Source organism: Molossus molossus, unplaced genomic scaffold (assembly GCF_014108415.1).
Source record: "Molossus molossus isolate mMolMol1 unplaced genomic scaffold, mMolMol1.p scaffold_m16_p_7, whole genome shotgun sequence".
NCBI classification, from domain to species: Eukaryota; Metazoa; Chordata; class Mammalia; order Chiroptera; family Molossidae; genus Molossus; species Molossus molossus.
Genome location: NW_023425401.1, coordinates 79,464,361 through 79,486,138, shown reverse-complemented (window position 1 = coordinate 79,486,138; position 21,778 = coordinate 79,464,361). Strand labels below are relative to the sequence as shown.

Below are 21,778 nucleotides of genomic sequence, written 5' to 3'. Positions count from 1 at the left end.
TTTTAAAATCCAAGTTCAGTGATTTTTTCTTCTGCCAGTTCAAATCTACTATTGAGCCACTGTACTAAATTTTAAAATTCTAGTTATTGTACTTTTCAACTCCAGAATTTCCATTTGGTTTTTTCTTTATGATTTCTATCTATTGTTATACTCTGATGAGACATTGTCTTCATACCTTCCTTCTTTAACCATGTTTTACTTTAGGTCTTTGAACATATTTATAATGGCTTCTTTGAAGTCTTCATTAAATAAAACATCTGGTGCCTCTCACAATTAATTTCTGTTGCCTGTTCTTTTTCTTATTTACGGATCACACTTTCTGTTTCTTTGTATGTCTCGTACTTTTTTTATTAATTTATTTTTATTAATTTATTTTTATTACGGATGTTTTTCCTTGTCTCATAACTTGAACTGCCATTTGACCCAATGATCCCACTTCTAGGAATATACCCTAAGAAACCTGAAACACCAATCAGAAAGAATATGTGTACCCCTATGTTCATAGCAGCATTATTTACAATAGCTAAGATCTGAAAACAACCCAAGAGTCCATCAGTAGATGAGTGGATTAAAAAGCTGTGATACATGTACACAATGGAATACTATGCAGCTATAAGAAAGAAAGATCTCTTATCCTTTGAGATGGCATGGAAGGACCTGCAGAGTATTATGCTAAGCGAAACAAGCCAAGCAGAGAAAGACAAATATCACATGATCTCACTTATTTGTGGAATATAATGAACTAAACAAACTGCTGAACAAAATTAACCCAGAGACATGGAGGTGAGGTACAGACTGACAAGCCTCGGAGGAGGGGGCAGTTTGTGGGGGAAGTGGTAAACCACAGAACTAACATGAATGTATGCATGACCAATGAACATAGACAACAAAGCTGGGGATGGGGATGGGGCGGGGGGAGGGAGGAGGGTGTCAATGGGGGAAAAATGAGAAACATCTGTAACAAAAACAAATTAATAAATAAAAAATTTTTTAAAAGATAATCATTACACGAATGTAAAAAACAAAAAACAAACAAAAAAGCTAAAAAAAAGAAAGAAAACCAGACAAACAGCAAAAAACAAACAAACAAACAAACAAAAACAAAAAATCTGGTTGTTTTTGATACTATAGCATTTCTGAAAAGTGATTTCTCTATCCCTTACCCCCAAGGAATGTTTGTTGTTGTTTGTTCATATATTTGTTGAGTGACTTGGCTGGACTATTTTAGTAAAGCCTGTTTCCCCTAAGGTATAAAGCCCCTGATGTTACTGTTCAGAGGGTGCACTCTTGGGCAAGCACACAGTCATCTTGGGATGATAGTGATTTTAAAGGGCTATTTTAAACTATCTCTTTCCCTGATCTCTCTGGAAAGCTATTTCCCTCATTTGGTATTATACCCTACTCTATGTTTTCACTAATTACTGGTTGATTGATTTATTGTTTTTGACCTTGTTTTGGCATGAATTATTTAGAAGTTTGATAGAATTAAAGTTGGGCAGGGATTGTTTTTGAGGCTGCCTTTTGAGGTTTATTCTGACCAAGGAAGGGCCCTTCTAGTTGTCTCTTTTCCTGATTTTTCTCTGATAAACTAGCTGCCTACAGTTAGCTTGTTGCTCCTAATTGAGAGATTTGTCTCCAAGTGTGCCCTTGGGCTTAATTTTCTCCATGTTCTTTTTTTAAATATAGTCAGTTTCTTTGAGAACTTTTTACACTGTCCTTTCTTATGAACTGCTTCTCCCTATGGGCAAAATATCTGTACCACTACACTGGGTTCTGGGTGGGACAGTAGCCTCTGATCTGTGTTTGCTTCTCACTGCTGTGCCCTATGAATGAGCTGGGATGAGGGAGGTCAGGGTCCAAGTATTCTAGCCTGCCATTCCTGGGTAGTTCTCATCCTATTGGGTTCAGTGGAAGGAGCCCCACATTCTTGGCCACATTATGCCCAGAACAGAGTTTCTGCCAAGCTGAGTCGATTTGGGATTGGAGGTGGAGGGCTGGTGGTAAGGGAGGGAATAGATCATGGCTCAGTATTAGTAAGTTTTCTTGAATAATGGTTTCTTCATTTCTTTCTGAGTCCTTAGGATTCTTTCCAAAGACTTTATAGTTGTATTTTTATAGCTGTCTCTAGCTTTGTTCGTTTCTCTAGGGAGTAAATCCATGGAGCTCCTTATCATTTTACCCTGGCAGTGAAACAACTTAACCAATATATTTAGGTATCTGCTATGTGCTTAGTATAGTGCTTGGCCCAGAGTATTGTGCAAGATTTTTTTTCAGGTCAGAAACATTAGGTAAATACTTTTCATGTAAGCTTTACCTAGTTCTAGCTTAATATTATAAGATGCTGAAATTCAAAGATTACCTAAAGTATATTTAAAACAAAAGGCAAAGACCACCTAGGTTTGATCAGGATATATCAGGACTAAATAAATGATAGGTAAAGCAAGGCTACACTCTCAATTTTTAAAGCTTTTCTGCAGAAGGTGATTCAGCTGACAGCTAATTTTAATTAATTATATTTATTGAATATGGGAAATGGAATACTTAAAGGTGTAAAAGGATATTATTCAAAAATTGAATATAAATATAAGTACTAGATCAAAGTAAATTAATTTTTATGGGATTATTTTAGAATGCCAACTTTTTTCAAAAATCTTAACCCTGTGAAAGTTAATATTTGAGAACATAGATAACCACAATGACTTCTGTTTTGCACTCCAAGTCACTCTGTCACTACCTAATAAATAATCATTTGTAGCTGTATGGGGGTGGAAATAGGGTGGGGATTTTCCTTTTGGCACATCCACTACTGAGTAATACATTTATTTCAAGTGCCAATAAAAATGTTATACTGGACTTATATGACCCATTTGTTAGGTATTAGGAAGACTAATTCTAAACTATTTAAGCAATGCTCTATTAGATTTCTCTACCTGTAAGGTTATATTATCATATGAAAATTCTAAACAAAATGAACACATTTTTAATACTGCATAGCATTGTTGGAAGGAGTAAATAAAATAAGGACATTGTCAGGAGTGACACCATCTCTGGACTTACCTCAATAAGACAGTATTATTCACCATTTTCTTGTCAACTGATCTTTCATAATTGTTTCCATGAACATTTTTCTTCCTGGAATCTTTCTAACATTTTAATTATCTTTTTTTTTCTTTTGAAGTTTGTGTCTGCTGTTACATGACGCTTCTTCCCTCTCAATCCCTAACTTGCCCTTCACCTCTCTGCTGACAAAGCAGAAGGTACCTAGGTTCTAGCCTTGTAGTCAGTAACTTCTACATTCTCTGGGTCTTGGTTTTCTCATCTGCAAAATAGATTACCTTTAAGACTAAATGAATCAGAATTATGCCATCTTCAGAAATGGATCCGATTTAGAATTCTTAAATTGAAAAAAAAAAAATACATTAAGGGTGTTATGTAAGAGAATCAGTGCTTAATAGATAAGTTTAATCCCTCAGTAAGTGGTTTTGTTTTTTATCTGACATTCGGCCATCTAATAAGAGAATTGTTCTTAATGTTCAGTTATTACCAATATTTCATAATATTTTGTTAAATTTACTAGTTCAACTCATTGAACGATTACTAAGTGCTTAGTATACAGTGGTGGGCAAAAGTAGGTTCACATTTGTAATACAATAATTAATAAATAATAATCCAAGAATAAATTCTGCCTTATATACTCACCACTGTAAACCTACTTTTGCCAAACCCTGTATTTAAGACTATATCCATACATTATATATTTTATATGAGATTAGAAAACTTAGATGCTTTGGCTACTAGTAAGAGAAGAAATAGGATTCCTGTTTTTGTAAAGATGTAAGATTTCTTTTTTCTTTTAAAAAACCATTTTGCAAGACTTTCATATGACAGGGTGTGGTTGAGCATTTTAAAATTTTTTCTACAGTTGAGAGTGTAGAGATATATTCACTAATCTTTCTTTGTGGGAGTAAGTCTCAACCTCAACCACTGCCCTCCTGCGAAAAGACAACTACAAAAGGAAAAATCGACAAAGTTCTTAATGTGTGAAATCTTTTAAAAGAGATTTAGACCACATTTAAAGTAAAATACTCATCATATATTCAAGTTTATTAGTGTTAAACCAATTTTTGAAGTTGCATATGTACAGTTCTCCTGCCCTCATTGTAAGGTATTAAAATAAGACACCTACAAGCTTTAGTAATAATAATATAATTATCTAGTTAGTGGTAATATTACAATAAACTATTATGTTAGTGGCAGTGTTACAGTAGCACTCATGATTAGCTGTGGTTTACCAAGATTGGATTTAAAATGTGGAAATGAAAGATTAGAGTTATTATACAAAGTCCTTGAATCAATTTCTAAAGTATAAAATAGGAATAGCATCACAGAATGAAAGAAAAATTGTGAATTTTTTTCTTAATAAGGTTTTGTATCCTGAAGTGGATGCTGGCATGTGGCTCCCAGATCTCCCTTTAGGAATAAAGGACTTATTCCTCCAGCTGCTGGAAGTGCAGCTAGCAGGCATCCCTCTTTGTGCACTTTCTCTACTAAAGAAAACAGTCTTCTCAAAAGCATGCCCTAGTCCCAGTAATGACTAATTAACACAGGAACATAAAGGTGCCAATTTCAAGGGCCCTCTTCCAACTCAAGATAACTGAAGGAACATCCTGCTTCAGAGCTCCTGGTGGGACTAGCTGAGGCCTTCATTGAGACTATCACAGCCCAGCTTCTTCCCCTGCCCAATCCTGTTCCTTCCCTTCCCTTGCACAAGTGCTGCTCTCCAGAGCACTTTCGAATAAGCATCTGGTAAGCTAATCTTAACCTCTATATTTGCTTCTCAGGGAAGTTAACTCTGTCACTGACCAGCAGTGCCTTGCAAGAATCATGAAATAGCTCTCACTCCCCTTGCATGCCCTGCCACTGCCCTGCAAAATGTTTCAATTACACAAAGTCATTCACCAGATAAGTTCAGTGTCCAGGGCACTGGCTCTCCTCATCTCACTTGGGCTTATGCCAAAGATATAAAATTTGGTGCAGATGCCCAAGTCTTAATGCTTCAAGGCATAGACCTTGTAGCTGATGTTGTAGCCATTATTATAGGGTCAAAGGGAAGAACAGTGATTACTAAACAAAGCTAGGAAAGTCCTAGTGTAACAAAAGATAGTGTAACCTTTTCAGAGTCCATTGACTTAAAAGGTAAATATAAAAATATTGGCACTAAACTTGTTCAAGATGGTGCCAATAATACAAATAAGAGGCTGGGGATGGGACCACCACTCTACATATTGGCTTGCTCTCCTGACAAGGAAGGAGTTAAAAAGATTAGCAAAGGTGCTGGTCCAGTGCAAATCAGGAGAGGTGTGATGATAGCTGTTAATGCTATAATTTCTTAATTTTTTAAATTAATTAATTAAGTTTTGTTACAGATGTTTCTCCTCCACCCCTCCCCACATAGACACCCTCCTCCCGATCCCCTACACCACAGCATTGTTGTTTATATTCATTGGTTATGCATATATGCATAGAAGTTCCTTGGTTTATCTCATTATTCCCCCCTCCCCCGCCCCTTTCCTCAGAGGTTTGTAAGTCTGAACCCTACTTCCTTCTATGCATCTGGCTCTATTTTGCTCATCAGCTTATTTTGTTCATTTTATTCCACAAATAAGTAAGATCATATGGTATTTGTCTTTCTCTGCTTGGCTCATTTCACTTAACTCTCCAGGTCCCTCCATATCCTCTCAAAGGATAAGATAGCTTTCTTTCTTACAGCTGCATAGTATTTCATTGTATATATGTACCACTGCTTTTTCATCCACTCGTCTACTGATGGACACTTGGGCCATTTTCAGATCTTAGCAATTGCAAATAGTGCTGCTATGAACATAAGGGTACATATATTTTTTCTGATTGCTGTTTCAGGCTTCTTAGGATATATTCCTAGAAGTGGGATCAATGGATCAAATGGCAGCTCAACTTTTAATATTTTGAGGAAACACCATATTGTTTTCCACAGTAGCTGCACCAGTCTGCATTCTGACCAACAGTGTACTAAAGTTCCCTTTTCTCCACACCCTCACCAGCCGTTGTTGTTTGATGATTTGTTGATGGCAGTCATTCTGGTAGGTTTGAGGTGATACCTCATAGTTGTTTTAATTTGCGTCTCTCTGATGACTAGTGACATTGAGCATATTTTCATATGTCTCTTGGCCATTTGTAGGTCCTGTTTGGAGAGGTGTCTATTCAGCTCCTCTGCCCATTTTTTAATCGGGTTCTGTGTCTTCCTTTTGTTGAGTTGTATGAGTAATCTATATTAACAATTATTAACCTCTTATCTGATGTATCACTGGCAATTATGGTCTCCCATATAGTGGGTTCCTTTTCCATTTTGATGGTTGTTTCTTTTGCTGTGCAGAAGCTTTTTGATTTGATGTAGTCCCATGTATTAATTATTTCCTTTGTTTCTCTTGCCTTAGGCGTTGTATCAGTAAAAATTCTGCTGCGTATAATGTCTGAAATTTTGTTGCTTACATTTTAGTCTAGGATTTTTATGGATTCATGAATCACATTTAAGTCTTATCCATTTGAGTTTATTCCTCTGTATGGTGTAAGTTAGTGGTCTAGTTTCATTTTTTTTTTTTGCATGTAGCTGTCCAATTTTTCCAACACTTCTTATTAAAGAGGCTGTCTTTACTCTATTGTATGTGCTTGCCACCTTTGTCAAATATTAATTGACTATAAAGTCTTGGATCATTTTCTGGATTCTCTGTTCTGTTCCACTGATCTATATGCCTGTTTTTGTCTAGTACCAGGATGTTTTGATTACAGTGGCTTTAGAGTATAACCTGATATCCGGTATCGTGATCCCTCCTACTTTGTTCTCCTTTTTCAAGATTTCTGTGGCCATTTGGGGTATTTTTGGTTCCATATGAACTTTTGGAGTATTTGTCCTAGTTCTGTGAAATATGTCATTGGTATTTTAATGGGGATTGCATTGAATTTATAGATTGCTTTGGGTAGTATGTACATTTTAATGATGTTAATTCTTCCAATCCATGAACAAGACATATGCTTCCACTTTTTTATATCTTCCTCTATTTTTTTTCAATTTCCTGTAGTTTTCTGCAAATAGGTCTTTTACATCTTTGGTTAATGGTAGTGTATAAGAATGCCATTAATTTCTTGATGTTAATTTTGTATCCTGCTACTTTACCAAATTTATTTATTAAATCTAGTAGATTTGTGATGGAGTCTTTAGGATTTTCTATGTACAATATCATGTCTTCTGCAAAATAATGACAGTTTCACTTCCTCCTTTCCAATTGGATCCTTTCACTTTTTTCTTCATGTCTAATTGCTGTCGCTAACACTTCCAGTACTCTGTTAAATTAGAGTGGTGAAAGTGGGCATCCCTATCTTGTTCCTCTTCTTCAGAGAAATGCTTTTAGTTTTTGACCATTGAGTGTGATGTTGGTTGTAGGTTTTTCATATATGGCCTTTATTATGTCAAGATATGATTCCTCTAGAAACACATTGCTGAGCATTTTTATCAGAAATGGGTTCTGGATTTTATTGAGTGCTTTTTCAGCATTTATTGATATGATCATATGGTTTTTATCTTTCATTTTGTTTATATGGTGCATCACATTTATTGATTTGTGAGTATGTACCAGCTTTGCATCCCTGGGATGAATCCCACTTGGTTATGGTGAAAAAATTTTTGAATATTTTGCTGTATCTGATTTGCTAATATTTTGTTAAATATTTTGGCATCTATGTTCATCAGGGATATTTGCCTGTAGTTTTCTTTCTATGTAGTGTCTTTATCTGGTTTTGGAATTAGAATTATGCTGGCTTTATAAAATGAATTTGGAAGTCTTCCATCTTCTTGGATTTTTTGTAATAATTTGAGGAGAATGGGTGTTAGATCTTCTTTGAATGTTCAGTAAAACTCACCTGTGAAGCCATCCAGGATTGGGCTTTTGTTTTCTGGCAGTTTCTTGAATACATCTTTAATGTTCTTAGTTGATATTGGTCTGTTCAAGTTTTCTATCTCTTCTTGGTTCAGTTTTGGGAGACTGTGATTCTAGAAATTTGTCCTTTTCACCTAGATAATCCAATTTGGTGGCTCATAATTGTTCATAGTATTTTTAAATGATCCTTTTTATTCTGTGGTGTCAGTTGTTAATTTTCCTCTTTCATTTCTGATTTTGATTATTTGGTTCCTCTCTCTTTGTATCTTGGTGAGTCTGACTAAGGGTCCATCAATCTTGTTTATTGTTCTAAAGAACCAGCTCTTTGTTTCATTGAAATTTTGAATTGTTTGTTTGTTTCTATGTCATTAATTTCTGCTCTGACCTTTACTATTTATTTCCTTCTACCTGCTCTGGGTTTTTCTTTTCATTTACTGTCTATTTCTTTATGTTATAGGGTTAGAAAAATCAATTCAAAATTTTTCTTGTATATTGAGGTAGGCCTGTAGTACTATGAACTTCCCCCTCAGGACTGCTTTTGATATGTCTCATAGATTTTGTGTTGTTGTGTGTTTATTTTCATTGATTTCCAGGAAGTTTTAATTTCTTTCTTGATCTCCTTGGTAACCCATTCATTATTTAATAACATGCTACTTAGCCTCCCTGTGTTTCAATGTTTTTGAGTGTCTTTATTATAATTGATTTTTTGCCACTGTAATCTAAGAAGATGCTTGATATGTTTTCCATCTTCTTGAACTTGTAGAGACTTAGTCTGTGTCCTAACGTGTGTATCTTTGAAAATGTCAGTGTGCGCATGGGAAGAATATGTGTTCTGCAGTTTGGGGGTTTAATTCTCTGTGAATATCTATTAAATATTTGGTCTAATGCATCATTTAGAGACTCTGTTTCCTTAATTTTTTGTCTAGAGGATCTATCCAGTGATGTCAGCGGGGTGTTGAAGTCCCCTCCTATTATCATATTTCTGTCAATTTCTCCTTTGATTTCCTTCAGAAGCTTTTAATATATTTTAGTGCTCCTGTATTGGTTGTATACATATTTACCAAAGTTATATCCTCCTGTTGGATAGATCCTTTCAATATTATGTGGTGGCCTGCTTTGTCTCTAATTATGGCCTCCATTTTGAAGTCTGTTCTATTGGATATGAGTGTAGCTAATCCAGTTTTTTTTCCCTTTCCGTTTGCTCGAAAAATTTGTTTCCATCCCTTCACTTTCAACCTATGTGAGTCTTTTGTTGTGAAGTGAGTCTCTAGTAAACAACATATATATGAGAATGCTTTTTTATCCATTCAGCTACTCTGTGTCTTTTGATTGAAGCTTTTAATCTATTTACATTTAAGATGTAAATTATTTATTGCTATTTTCATTTATTATGGTTATGTTTCTCCTACTTTTTCTCCTGCTTATTACAGCAGTCCTTTTAACATTTTTTTGCAGTGCTGGTTTGGTGCTAATATATTCTCTTAGACTTTTTTTTGGTCTGCGAGGTACTTTATTTCACTTTCTATTTTGAATGATAGCCTTGCTGGGTAGAGTAGTCTTGGATTCACATCTTTGTTTTTCATGACCTTGATTACTTCATGCCATTCCTTTCTGGCCTCTGGTGTTTCTGTTGAGAAATCAGCTGATAGCCTTATGGGGGTTCCTTTGTAGGTAACCTCTTGCGTTCCCCTTGCTGCCTTTAGGATTCTCTCTTTGTCTTTAATTTTTTTTTTTTTAATCCTCACTTGAGGATATTTTTGCATTTATCTTCAGATAGAGTGGAAAGGAGAGAGGGGCAAAGAGAGAGAAACATCAATGTGAGAGAGACACTGACTGGTTGCCACCCACACAACTCCAACTGAGGCCAGGGAAGAACTGAACCAAGGTACGTGCCCTTAGTGAGAACCGAACCCAGGACTCTCTGGTCTGCAGGGCGAAACTCTAACCACTGAGCAACACTGTCCAGGGATGTCTTTAATTTTTGGCATTTTAATTATTATGTGTCATAGTGTGGGCCTGTTTGGGTTCTTCCTACTTGGGGCTCTCTGTGTTTCTCCAACTTGTATGCCTTTTTTCCCCACCAATTTAGGGATGTTTTCTGTCACTATTTCTACAAATATATTCTCTAACCCTTTCTCATTTTCTTCTTCTTGTGGAAATCCTATGATGCAGATATTGTTATGTTTCATGTTGTCCCACAGTTCTCTTAAGTGGTCCCCTGTTTTTGTTGTTGTTGTTGTTGTTGTTGTTGTTGTTTTATTTTGAGATAACCAATGATTTTATTTTTATTATTATTATTTTAAAAATCTTTATTGTTGAATGTAGAATGTATTACAGATGTTCCTCATTTTCCCCCCATTAACCCCCTCCTCCCCCCTTCCGCCTTTTCCCACACTATTGTCTGTATGCATTGGTTATGCATATAAGTTCCTTGGTTTATTTCTTCCCACCCCCCAACCCTTTTCCCTTTGAGGTTTATCAGTCTACCAATGAATTTGTACTTCTTAATCCCTTCACCTTTTCACCCATTCCCCCAAACCCCCTCCCATCTGGCAACCAACAAAATGTTCTCTGTATCTATGAGAATGTTTCTGTTCTATCTGTTCATTTTGTTTGTAGATTCCATTGTTGATAGATATGTATTCATTGCCATTTTGTTTGTTCAGCATCTGTTAGGTTGCTTATATCCATTTCGCTTAGTTCTTTTCTTGGGGTTTTGTTCTGTTCTTTCATTTGGGACCTGTTTCTTTGTCTTCTCATTTTGGCTGCCTCCCTGTGTTTGTTTCTGTGTATTACTTAACGAGCGGTATGGGGCTAGTTGAGACCAGATGCTGCTCGTTTGAAAGAATTTAGGAAAAAATCTGAAGCAGGATCCAGGACAGGACAATCCTATGGTTAAGCAACTGGCAACAGCTTGGGTAGGCCTGAAAGTTGGGTGGGGTGAGGCCAGGCCTCAGGGAGTCACCAGGGCGGGGCTACCAGTGTGAGCCAGGTTGCTGGAGTCCCAGATATGGTGGCTATCTGCTGCCACAGGAAAGGTCTCACCAAAGGAACAAAGGCCCCTGACAGCATGTTTGTCCCAGAGAAAGGCCCCTCTCCAGCCCTCGCTCCAGTGCCAAACAGCTCAGTTCTTCCCTGTATGTCTCTGGTGCCCCTTGAGCTGCTTTTTCTCCATGCTTAGAGGGAGTGAGTCCGATAAGTTTGTGCGTGGGCCCTTTAAGGAGCTGCCTGGGGTTCCAGCTGCTTCAGCTTCCCTGAGCCTCAGTTCCTGCTGGTTTTTCCAACCAGAAGTTATGGGGACTTCTCTCCCTGGCACTGGAACCCTGAGCGGGGCACCTGGTGTGGGACGGGAACTCCTCAGTCCTCAGGAAGGACCTTCCCCGCTTAGGTATCCTCCTGATTTTTATCCACCACACATGGGTGTGGGGCCAGCACCTCTTGCTGCCGCCCCTCCTACTAGTCTGGATGTGGCTGCTGCTTTAATTCCATAGTTGTAGGACTTCCATTCAGCTTGATTTCAGGCGGTTTTGAATGATGGTTGTTCTGTAGTTTAGTTGTGTCTTTGATGTGGTTGTGGGAGGATGTGATACCGCATTTACCTACCCCACCATCTTGACCAGAAGTCCTGAATCATGCTTTCTTATCTATCAGCTACTCTGTGTCTTTTAATTGGAGCATTCAGTCCATTTACATTTAAGGTGATTATTGATACGTACTTATTTATTGCCATTTTTGTTTAGTGTGGTTATATTTTTCTTCCTATTTCTTCTACTTATTACAGCAGTCCTTGTAACATTTATTGTAGGCGGTTTTGAATGAGGATTGTTCTGTAGTTTAGTTGTAATTTTTATGTGGTTGTGGGAGGACGTGATACCGCATTTACCTACACCGCCATCTTGACTGGAAGTCTGTCCTCTTGTTTTTAATTTGTTTTTGTTTTTTGGTTCTCTGACTGAGTTATTTTTTTTCTACTCTGTCTTTTAATTTACAGATCTGATCCTCGGCTTTCTCTACCTTGCTGGTTATTCCTTCCGATGTGTTCTTTATTTCTGCTATGTCATTCTTCATCTCTGCTTAGTGGTTTTTTATTTCCAGTTGGTTGATTTTCAATGTTTCTATATCTTTACTCATGCTATTGAGCTCTTTATTCACGCTGTTGACCTACCTCATAATTATTATTCTGAATTCTAGCCCTGATAGAATTGCTTAACTCATTTCATTCATTCCTTCATCTGTAGAATTCTCTTGTTCTTTCATTTGGGATTTGTTTCTTTGTTTCACCACTTTGGCTGTGTTGGTTAGTTTTGGAGCCTGCCAAATTGTCCCTGTGGGTGTTTGTGTTCCACTGATTGTAGCTTCCTCTACTTGGTTTGGATGAGTGTGGGAGGGCCCACATTAAACACACTGTCAAGTCTTACTTTCCTGGGTAGATTTTCAGGCCAACAAAGGTTCAGTACCCATATATCTTCTAGCTTTTGCCTGTAGACTATTAGTCTCAGTTTCTTGATGAGGCTTGGGTTGTAGCCCTCAGTCAAATGAAAAATCCCTCAGTTGTGCAGGGTAAAAGGATTTCCTGTGGGTGGGACAACTGCTTGCTGGCAGTCTCTAGCAATGAGCCTCAATTTGCAGTTTTTGGCCTGGTCTAGAGGTGTTAAATTCCTGAGGGAAGGGTTGTTGCTTCTCCCTGGGACTCTGAAAAGGGGCTATTTGAGTAATATGGCTACTCTCTTATGAGGGAGTGATTCAGCATGAAACTCCTGGTGTCCTCCTTCCCAGTTCTCTGAACTCCTAACTCTCTTCACACAGTTATAGTCTAAGGTGCCCTCCTGCTGCTGGTGCCCAAGATGAGTGACTGTAGCTAATTTGGTGCTCTGACCTTCAGTTGGGTGCCATTTTTCCTTGCACCTCTCCTTGCTGGGCAATGCCTCAGCTCTGGTGATGTCAGCCATGGGTTATGCAAGCACCTTTTCCTGTTTCACCACTCTGTGCTCTGGAACCAGCTTGGGGTTTTAACCTCCAACTTCTCAGAGGGAACTGCTCACAGCTAAGACAGCCTTCAGCTGCTGCCCATGTGCTTCCAGCCTGCCCTCTCATGCCCCCACGGTTCCTACCAGACTCAATTTGGTGTTCTCTTTCTATCCCTGATTATAAGGGTACTCTCCAGCTGCTTTGCTGTTGGTTTTTCTAGATGATTTGTCATAATTTTAGTGATAATTCAAGTTTGATCCTGGAATATGGTCTGTGTGGCTTCCATTCACTCCTCCACATTTTTTTTTTGAGCCCCACAGCTTTGTTTTGTTTTCTTTCTTCTTTTCTGAGAGCCTTTTATTCTCCTCCCTTCTAGAAGTCACGAACAAGCTTCTGATACTCGTCTTTTACCAAGTGAGCTTCCCTGTATTCTTCCATCCACCTAAGGAAGAACTGCAATTTCTGAATTTAAGGAGCAGTCTAAACCTGTGACAACCCCTGAAGAAATAACTCAGGTTGCTATAATTTCTGCAAATGGAAGATAAAAATTGGCAGCATAATTTTCTTTTGTTTTTGTTTTTTATTTATTAATTAATTTTTGTTACAGATGTTTCTCCTTTTTCCCCCACTGATTCCCCCCTCCCTCTCCCAACCTGCTCTTTCCCCAGTTTGTTGTCCATGTCCACTGTTCATGCATACATGCATATAAGTTCTGTTGTTTATCTCACCCGCACCGCCCCCTGTTCTGGGGATTCTCAATCTGCACCCCACTTCCACATCTCTGGGACTACCCCATTCCACAGACTGTTATGTTCATTATATTCCAAAAATAACTAAGATCATCTGATACTTGTCATTCTCGGTTTGGCTTGTTTTACTTAGGATGATACTTTCCAGGTCCCTCCATGTCGTCTCAAAGGATAAGAGATCTTTCTTTCTTACAGCTGTGTAGTACTCCATTGTGTATATGTACCACGGCTTTTTTATCCATTCGTCTACTGATGGACACTTGGGCAGTTTCCAGATCTTAGCTATTGTACATAGTGCTGCTACAAACATGGAGGTAAATATATTCTTTCTGATTGGTGTTTCAGGCTTCTTAGGGTATATTCCTAGAAGTGGGATCACTGGGTCAAATGGAGGTTCAATTTTTACTTTTTTGAGGAAACACTATATTGTTTTCCATAGTGGCTGCACCAGTCTGCATTCCCACCAACAGTGCACTAGAGTCCCCTTTTCTCCACACCCTCGTCAATACTTGTTGTTTGATGATTTGTTGATGGGGGCCATTCTGAAAGGTGTGAGGTGATACCTCATTGTTGTTTTAATTTGCATCTCTCTAATAATTAGTGATGATGAGAATTTCTTCATATGTTTCTTAGCCATTTGTATGTCCTGTTTGGAGAGGTGTCTATTTAATTTCTCTGCCCATTTTTTAATTGGGTCCTTTGTCTTCCTTTTGTGGAGTTGTATGAGCACTCTATATGTATTAGAAATTAACCCCCTTATCTGATATATCATTGGCAATTATGCTCTCCCATACAGTGGGTAGCCTTTCCATTTTGATGATTGTATCTTTCGCTGTGCAGAAGCTTTTAAGTTTTATATAGTCCCATGTGATCATTTTCTCCTTTGTTTCTATTGCCTTAGGTGAAGTGTCAGTGAAAATTCTGCTGCATGTGATGTCTGAAATTTTGTTGCCTACAGTTTGTTCTAGGATTTTTATGGATTCATGAGTCACATTTAAGTCTTTTATCCATTTTGAGTTTATTCTCGTGTAGGGTGTAAGTTGATGGTCTAGTTTCATTTTTCTGCAAGTAGCTGTCCAATTTTCCCAGCACCATTTATTAAAGAGGCTGTCCTTACTCCACTGTATGCTCTTGCCACCTTTGTCAAATATTAATTGAGCATATTGCCTTGGGTCCATTACTGGGTTCTCTGTTCTGTTCCACTGGTCTATATTCCTGTTCTTGTGCCAGTACCAGGCTGTTTTGATTACAGTGGCTTTGTAGTATAACCTGAAATCTGGTAATGTGATCTCTCCAACTTTGTTCTTCCTTTTCAAGATTGCTGTGGCTATTCGAGGCCTTTTATGGTTCCATATGAACTTTTGAAGTACTTGTTCTAATTCTGTGAAGTATGCCATTGGTATTTTGATGAGGATTGCGTTGAATCTATACATTGCTTTGCGTAATATGAACATTTTAATGATGTTAATTCTTCCAATACATGAACAGGGTATGTGCTTCCACTTTTTTTTTAATTTCTTCCTCTATTTCTTTTTTCAATGACCTGTAGTTTTCTGCAAACGGGTCCTTTATTTCTTTAGTTAAGTTTGTTCCTAGGTATCTTAATCTTTTTGCTGCAATGGTAAATGGAATTGTTTTCTTAGTTTATCTTTCTGTGAGTTTGTCATTGGTGTATAAGAATGCCATTGATTCCTTGATGTTAATTTTGTATCCTGCTACTTTGCCAAATTCATTTATTAAGTCTTGTAAATTTTTGATGGAGTCTTTGGGGTTTTCTATGTCTAGTATCATGTCATCTGCAAATAATGACAATTTCACTTCCTCCTTTCCAATTTGAATCCCTTTTATTTTTTCTTCCTGTCTGATTGCTGTGGCTAAGACTTCCAGTACTATGTTAAATAAGAGTGGCGAAAGAGGGCATCCTTGCCTTGTTCCTGTTCTTAATGGAAATGTCTTTTAGTTTTTGCCCATTGAGTATGATGTTGGCTGTAGGTCTTTCATATATGGCCTTCATTATGTCTAGATATGATCCCTCTATTCTCACACTGCTGAGTGTTTTTATCATAAATGGATGCTGGATTTTGTCGAAGGCTTTTTGGGCATCTATTGATATGATCATGTGGTTTTTATTCTTTATTTTATTTATGTGGTGTATCACATTTATTGATTTGTGAATATTGTACCAGCCTTGTATCCCTGGGATTCATCCCACTTAGTCATGGTGGATAATTTTATTGATGTATTGCTGGATCCGATTTGCTAGTATTTTGTTCAGGATTTTGGCATGTATGTTCATCAGGGATATTGCCCTATACTTTTCTTTCCTTGTTGTGTCTTTTTCTGGTTTTGGAATTAGAATTATGCTGGCTTCTTAAAACGAATTTGGAAGTCTTCCTTCTTCTTGAATTTTTGGAAACACTGTGAGGAGAATGGGTATTAGTTCTTCTTTGAATGTTCAGTAAAACTCCCCCGTGAAGCCATCCGGGCCTGGGCTTTTGTTTGCTGGGAGAGTCTTGATTACATCTTCAGTTTCTTCTGTTGTTATTGGTCTGTTCAAGTTTTCTATCTCTTCCTGATCCAGTTTTGGGAGACTATGTGTTTCTAGAAATTTGTCCATTTCGCATAGATTGTCGAATTTGTTGACATATAATTGTTCATAGTAGTTGTTAACGATCTTTTGTATTTCTGTGGTGTCAGTTGTTACCTCTCCTCTTTCATTTCTTATTTTGTGTATTTGGGTTCTCTCTCTTTGTTTCTTGGTGAGTCTAGCTAAGGGTCCATCAATCTTGTTTATCTTTTCGAAAAACCAGCTCTTTGTTTTATTGATCCTTTGAATTGTTTTTTGATTTTTTGTTTTTTTGTCTCTATGTCATTTATTTCTGCTCTGATCTTTACTATTTCCTTCCTTGTACTTGCTCTGGGGTTTTCTTTTTGTTTGCTCTCTAGTTTCTTAAGTGGTGTAGTTAGATAATCTATTAGAGATTTTTCTTATTTTTTGAGGTAGGCCTGTAGTGCTATGAACTTCCCTCTCAGAACTGCTTTTGCTGCATCTCATAGATTTTGTGTTGCTGTGTCTTCATTTTCATTGGTTTTCAGGAAGTTTTCATTTCTTCCTTGATCTCCTCAGTGACCCATTCATTGTTTAATAACATGCTATTTAGCTTCCATGTGTTCAAATGTCTTTGTATGTTCTTCTTTCAATTGATTTGTAGTTTCATGCCATTGTGATCTGGGAAGATGCTTGATATGATTTCAGTCTTCTTGAACTTATATAGACTTAGTTTGTGCCCTAACTTGTGGTCTATCTTTGAGAATGTCCCATGTGTACTTGAGAAGAATGTGAATCCTTTAGTTTTGGGGTGTAGTTCTCTGTAGATATCTATTAAATCCATTTGGTCTAGTGCTTCATTTAGAGTCTCTGTTTTCTTGCTAATTTTTTGTCTAGAGGATTTATCCAGTGATGTCAGTGGGGTGTTGAAGTCCCCTGTTATGATTGTATTGCTATCCATTTCTCCTTTGAAGTCCTGCAGAAGATTTTTAATATATTTTGGTGCTCCTATATTGTGTGCATATATGTTTATCAAGGATATATCTTCTTGTTGGATAGATCCTTTCAATATTATGTAGTGGACTTCTTTGTCTCTAATTATGGCTTTCATTTTGAAATCTATTTTATCAGATATGAACATTGCTACCCCAGCTTTGTTTTCCTTTCTGTTTGCTTGGAAGATTTCTTTCCAACCCTTCACTTTTACTCTATGTGAGTCTTTTGTTGTGAGGTGGGTCTCTTGTAAACAACATATAGATGAGTCATGCTTTCTTATCCAATCAGCTACTCTGTGTCTTTTAATGGGAGCATTCAATCCATTTACATTTAAGGTGATTATTGCTATGTACTTATTTATTGCCATTTTTGTTTAGTGTGGTTCTATTTTTCTTCCCATTTCTCCTGCTAATTACAGCAGTCCTTTTAACATTTCTTGCAGTGCTGGTTTGGTGCTAATGTATTCCCTTAGCCTTTTTTTTTTTTTTGTCTCGGAAGCATTTTATTTGACCTTCTATTTTGAATGACAACCTTGCTGGGTAGAGTAGTCTTGGATTCAGATCCTTGTTTTTCATGACCTTGATTACTTCATGCCATTCCCTTCTGGTCTGCAGTGTTTCTTGTGAGAAGTCAGCTGAGGGCCTTATGGGGTTTCCTTTGTAGGTAACCTGTTGCTTATCTCTGGCTGCTTTTAGGATTCTCTCTTTGTCTTTCATTTTTGGCAGTTTGATTACTATATGTCTTGGTGTGGGCCTGTTTGGGTTCTTCTTACTTGGGGATCTCTGTGCTTCTTGAACTTGAATGCCTTCTTCCTTCACCAAATTAGGGAAGTTTTCTGTCACTATTTCTTTGAATATATTCTCTAACCCTTGCTCATTTTCTTCTTTGGGACTCCTATGATGCAAATATTATTCCGTTTCCAGTTGTCCCACAGTTCTCTCAAGCTGTCTTTCTGTTTTTTAATCATTTTTTCCTTTTGGTTTTCTTATTGGTTGATTTTTTCTACCCTGTCTTCTAATCCACTGATCTGGTCCTCAGCTTCTCCTACTCTGTTTTTTAGACCTTCCAATGTGTTTTTCATTTCTGATATGTCATTCATTTCTTCTTGGTGGTTTTTAATTTCGAACTGGTTGATTTTCAACATTTCTATGTCTTCACTCATGGTGCTCATGTCCTTACACATGCTGTTGAGCTTCCTCAACATCATGGCTCTAAATTCTAGTTCTGTTAACTTGCTTAACTGCACCTCATTTATCTCATCTTCCATAGAGGTCTCTTGTTCTTTCATTTGGCTTTTGTTTCTGTTTTTCACCATTTTGGCTATCACAGTGGGCTTTGGAGTCTGCCAAATTTTCCCTGTGTGTGTTGGTGTTCTGCTGTTTGTGGCTCCCTCTCCTGGGTTTGGATGAGCCAGGGAGGACCCACTTTAAACACCACTGTCAAGTCTTAGCTTTTGGTTAGTATTGCTCTCCCAGGGAATGGTAGTTATCCTCTAGATTTTTTTGCCTGGAGGCTATTAGTAGAGGTCACCTGAAGAACCTTGGTTTCTGAGTTGAATGAAAAACTCCCTCAGGTGCTCAGTGGAAGAGGGTTTCCTGAGGATGGGGCAGCTGCTGGTTGTTAATGGGCCTCAATTAGCATTTCAGTGACCACCAGGTGTGGTTGAATCTATGAGGGAGGGGTTGCTGCCTCTCCCCAGAGCCCTGGGAAGGAGTAAAATGACCACAGTCCTGTGTGGCCGCATTCAGCAAAAGCTGTGAGCACCCTCCAATACCTGAGTGTCCCCACACGGTTCCAGTCCATTGTGCGTTCCCTCTGCGTGAGCCCAAGGTGAGTGGCTGCTGCCAATTTAGTCTCTGTCTAGACTCTGCATCATGGAGTCGCCTGGTACTTTTAACCCGAGGGCGCCGCTTCCAGCCAAGGGTGGCCACGGCTGTGGCACCAGCCAAGGGCGTCGCACTCAGCAGAAGCCACAGGACTAAACTGCGATAGCAGGACACTGCGAAGGCGGCAGCAGCTTCCCACCGAGGCCCCTCGTCTCACCCAGTCCGTGCAGCACCAGCTGAGGGCTTAGCACACAGCAGAGTTCACAGGACTCACCCGGGGTCGCAGCCAAGGTGGTTTCAGCCTCCCGTCAACTCCCCTGTTCTTAGCCAGTTCGTGCGGCACCAGCCGAGGGCTTAGCATGCAGCAGAGTTCGCAGGACTCAGGCGGGGTCGCCGCTGAGGTGGCAGCAGCAGCTTCCCGCCAAATCCCTTGGTCCCAGCCCAGGCCGCTGCAGACCATGGGCTCCTGGCCCCCTCTCCCGTCCTCGCAATCCTACCATGATTGAGTTGGAGTCCCTGGTTATGTGGTCCTCCAGGCTGCCTTTCGGTTGCCCCTTCCTGATGATTTGTCTTTATTTTTGTTGTAAATCCAGTTTTGTCCTGGTAGATGGTCTTGACAATATAATTTTCAATGCAATAAAAACAGTTGGAAAAAAGGACATTATCACAGTAAAGGATAGGAAAATACTGAATGATGAATTAGAAACAATTGAAGGCATAAAGTTTGATTGAGGATATATTTCTCTAAACTTTATTAATACAGCAAAATGTCAGAAATGCGATTCCAAGATGCCTATGTTCTATTGAGAAAAAAGAAAATGTCTAGTGTTCAGTCCCTTGTACCTGCTCTTAAAATTGCCAATCACCATAAGCCCTCAGTCATAATTGCTATGTTGATGGAAAAGCTCTTAGTACACTCGTTTTGAAGAGGCAAGAGTTGGTCTTCTGGTGGTAGCAGTCAAAGCTCCAGGTTTGGTGACAATAAAGAGAACAAGCTTAAAGACATGGCTATTGTTACTGGTGGTGCAGTGTTTGGAGAAGAAGGATTGACTCTAAATCTTGAAAACGTTCAGCCTCATGACTTGGGAAAAAATAGAGAGGTTATTGTGACCAAAGATGATACCTGCTCTTGATAGTAAAAGGTGACAAGGCTCGAATTGAAAAACATATTCAAGAAATCATCAAACAGATATCACAATAAATGAATATAAAAAGGAAAAACTAAAGGAACATCTGGCAAAACTCTCAGAGTACCTATGCTTAAGGTTAATGAAACAAATGATGATGAAGTATAAAAAAATAAAGACAGGCCCTGGCTGGTTTGGCTTAGCAGTTGGAGCGTTGGACCACGTACAAAAGGGTTGCATGTTTATTCTGGTTAGGGGCATGTACCTTAGTTGTGATTAAATACCCTGCCCTAGTTGGGGTTGTGCTGGAGGCAGCCAATTGATGTGTCCCTCTCAGATCAATGTTTTTTCTCTGTCTTCCTCCCTCCCACTCTATCTGAAGATCAATAGAAAAATATTCTCGGGTGAGGAATAAATAAATAAATAAATAAATAAATAAATAAATAAATAAAAAGACAGAGTAACAGATGCCCTCAATGCCACACAAGCTGCTGTTGAGGAAGACATTGTTCTGAGAGGGGGTCCTGCCCTGCTTCAGTGCATTTCAGTCTTGGACTCATTAACTCCAGCTAATGAAGATTTAAGAAATTGGTATAGAAATTATTTTAAAAGCACCCCAAATTCCTGTAGATGTTGAGGGATCATTGATAGCTGAGAAAAGTATGCAAAGTTTCTCAGAAGTTGGTTATTATAACATGCTTGGAGATTTTGTGAATATGATGGATAGAGGAATCACTGATCCAACTAAGGTTGTAAGAACAGCTTTAATGGATGCTGCTGGAGTTGCCTCTTTGTTAAGAACAGTAGATGTTGTAGTCACAGGAATCCCTAAAGAAGAGAAAGACCCTGGAATGGGCAGGGTGTGTGGAATGTGAAGTGGTATAAGAGTTGGCATGTTCTAATCCTAGAATAGTGCTTAACCATTATTAATGAGAACTGTGAGAGGAAGCTCAAACAGTGCTCCTCACCTATAATTTCAGAGAAGTCAGTTGAAGAAAATGACTGAAGAAAAGGTTGGCTGGTGTTTAAGACAATCACTGTAACCATCAGTTACTGGTTTCAGTTGACAACATACAGTGGTTTACTGTTGTCATTGTCCATGTCCAAAGATAATTTATTGTGTATGCTTGAATAAAATGCATTTGTACATTCCTGATAATTAAGCGCAAGAGCCATGTACCAATCTACTGCTTTAAACTTAAATCACTGAGACATTTTTACTACTTTCTGTTAAAATCATGATTTTGGTGCTTGTCATCACCTGATGAGAACTTAAGAAGCAGCCTTTCTGTAGAGAGTAACAATAATTGTGTACAAAGTAGAGAAATATCCAATTATGTAAATTTTGTGTAATAAAAATGTGTTTAAAGTTAAAAAACAAAACAAAAGAATAATAAAATATATGATTATAATTAATAATTATTTTCTCTGAAACTTAGTGTTCTAATCTGAAAGATCAACATTATCCTGAGATTGGGTTATGATTAGAGTGCTAAATGCAATGACATAGCAATGGTTATAGAGCTTTATAATTAATGCAGACTTGTAGCCAGGCAAATCTCAGTTCCAATTTTAGCTCTGCCACTTACTAACT

The 21,778-nt window shown here is 38.1% G+C and overlaps 1 pseudogene; it reads left to right on the top strand.

The window, feature by feature from the left end:
- The first annotated feature begins 4,932 nt into the window (after nt 1-4,932).
- On the top strand, nt 4,933-21,086 carry LOC118620256 (annotated as a pseudogene).
- Nucleotides 21,087-21,778: the final 692 nt, after the last annotated feature.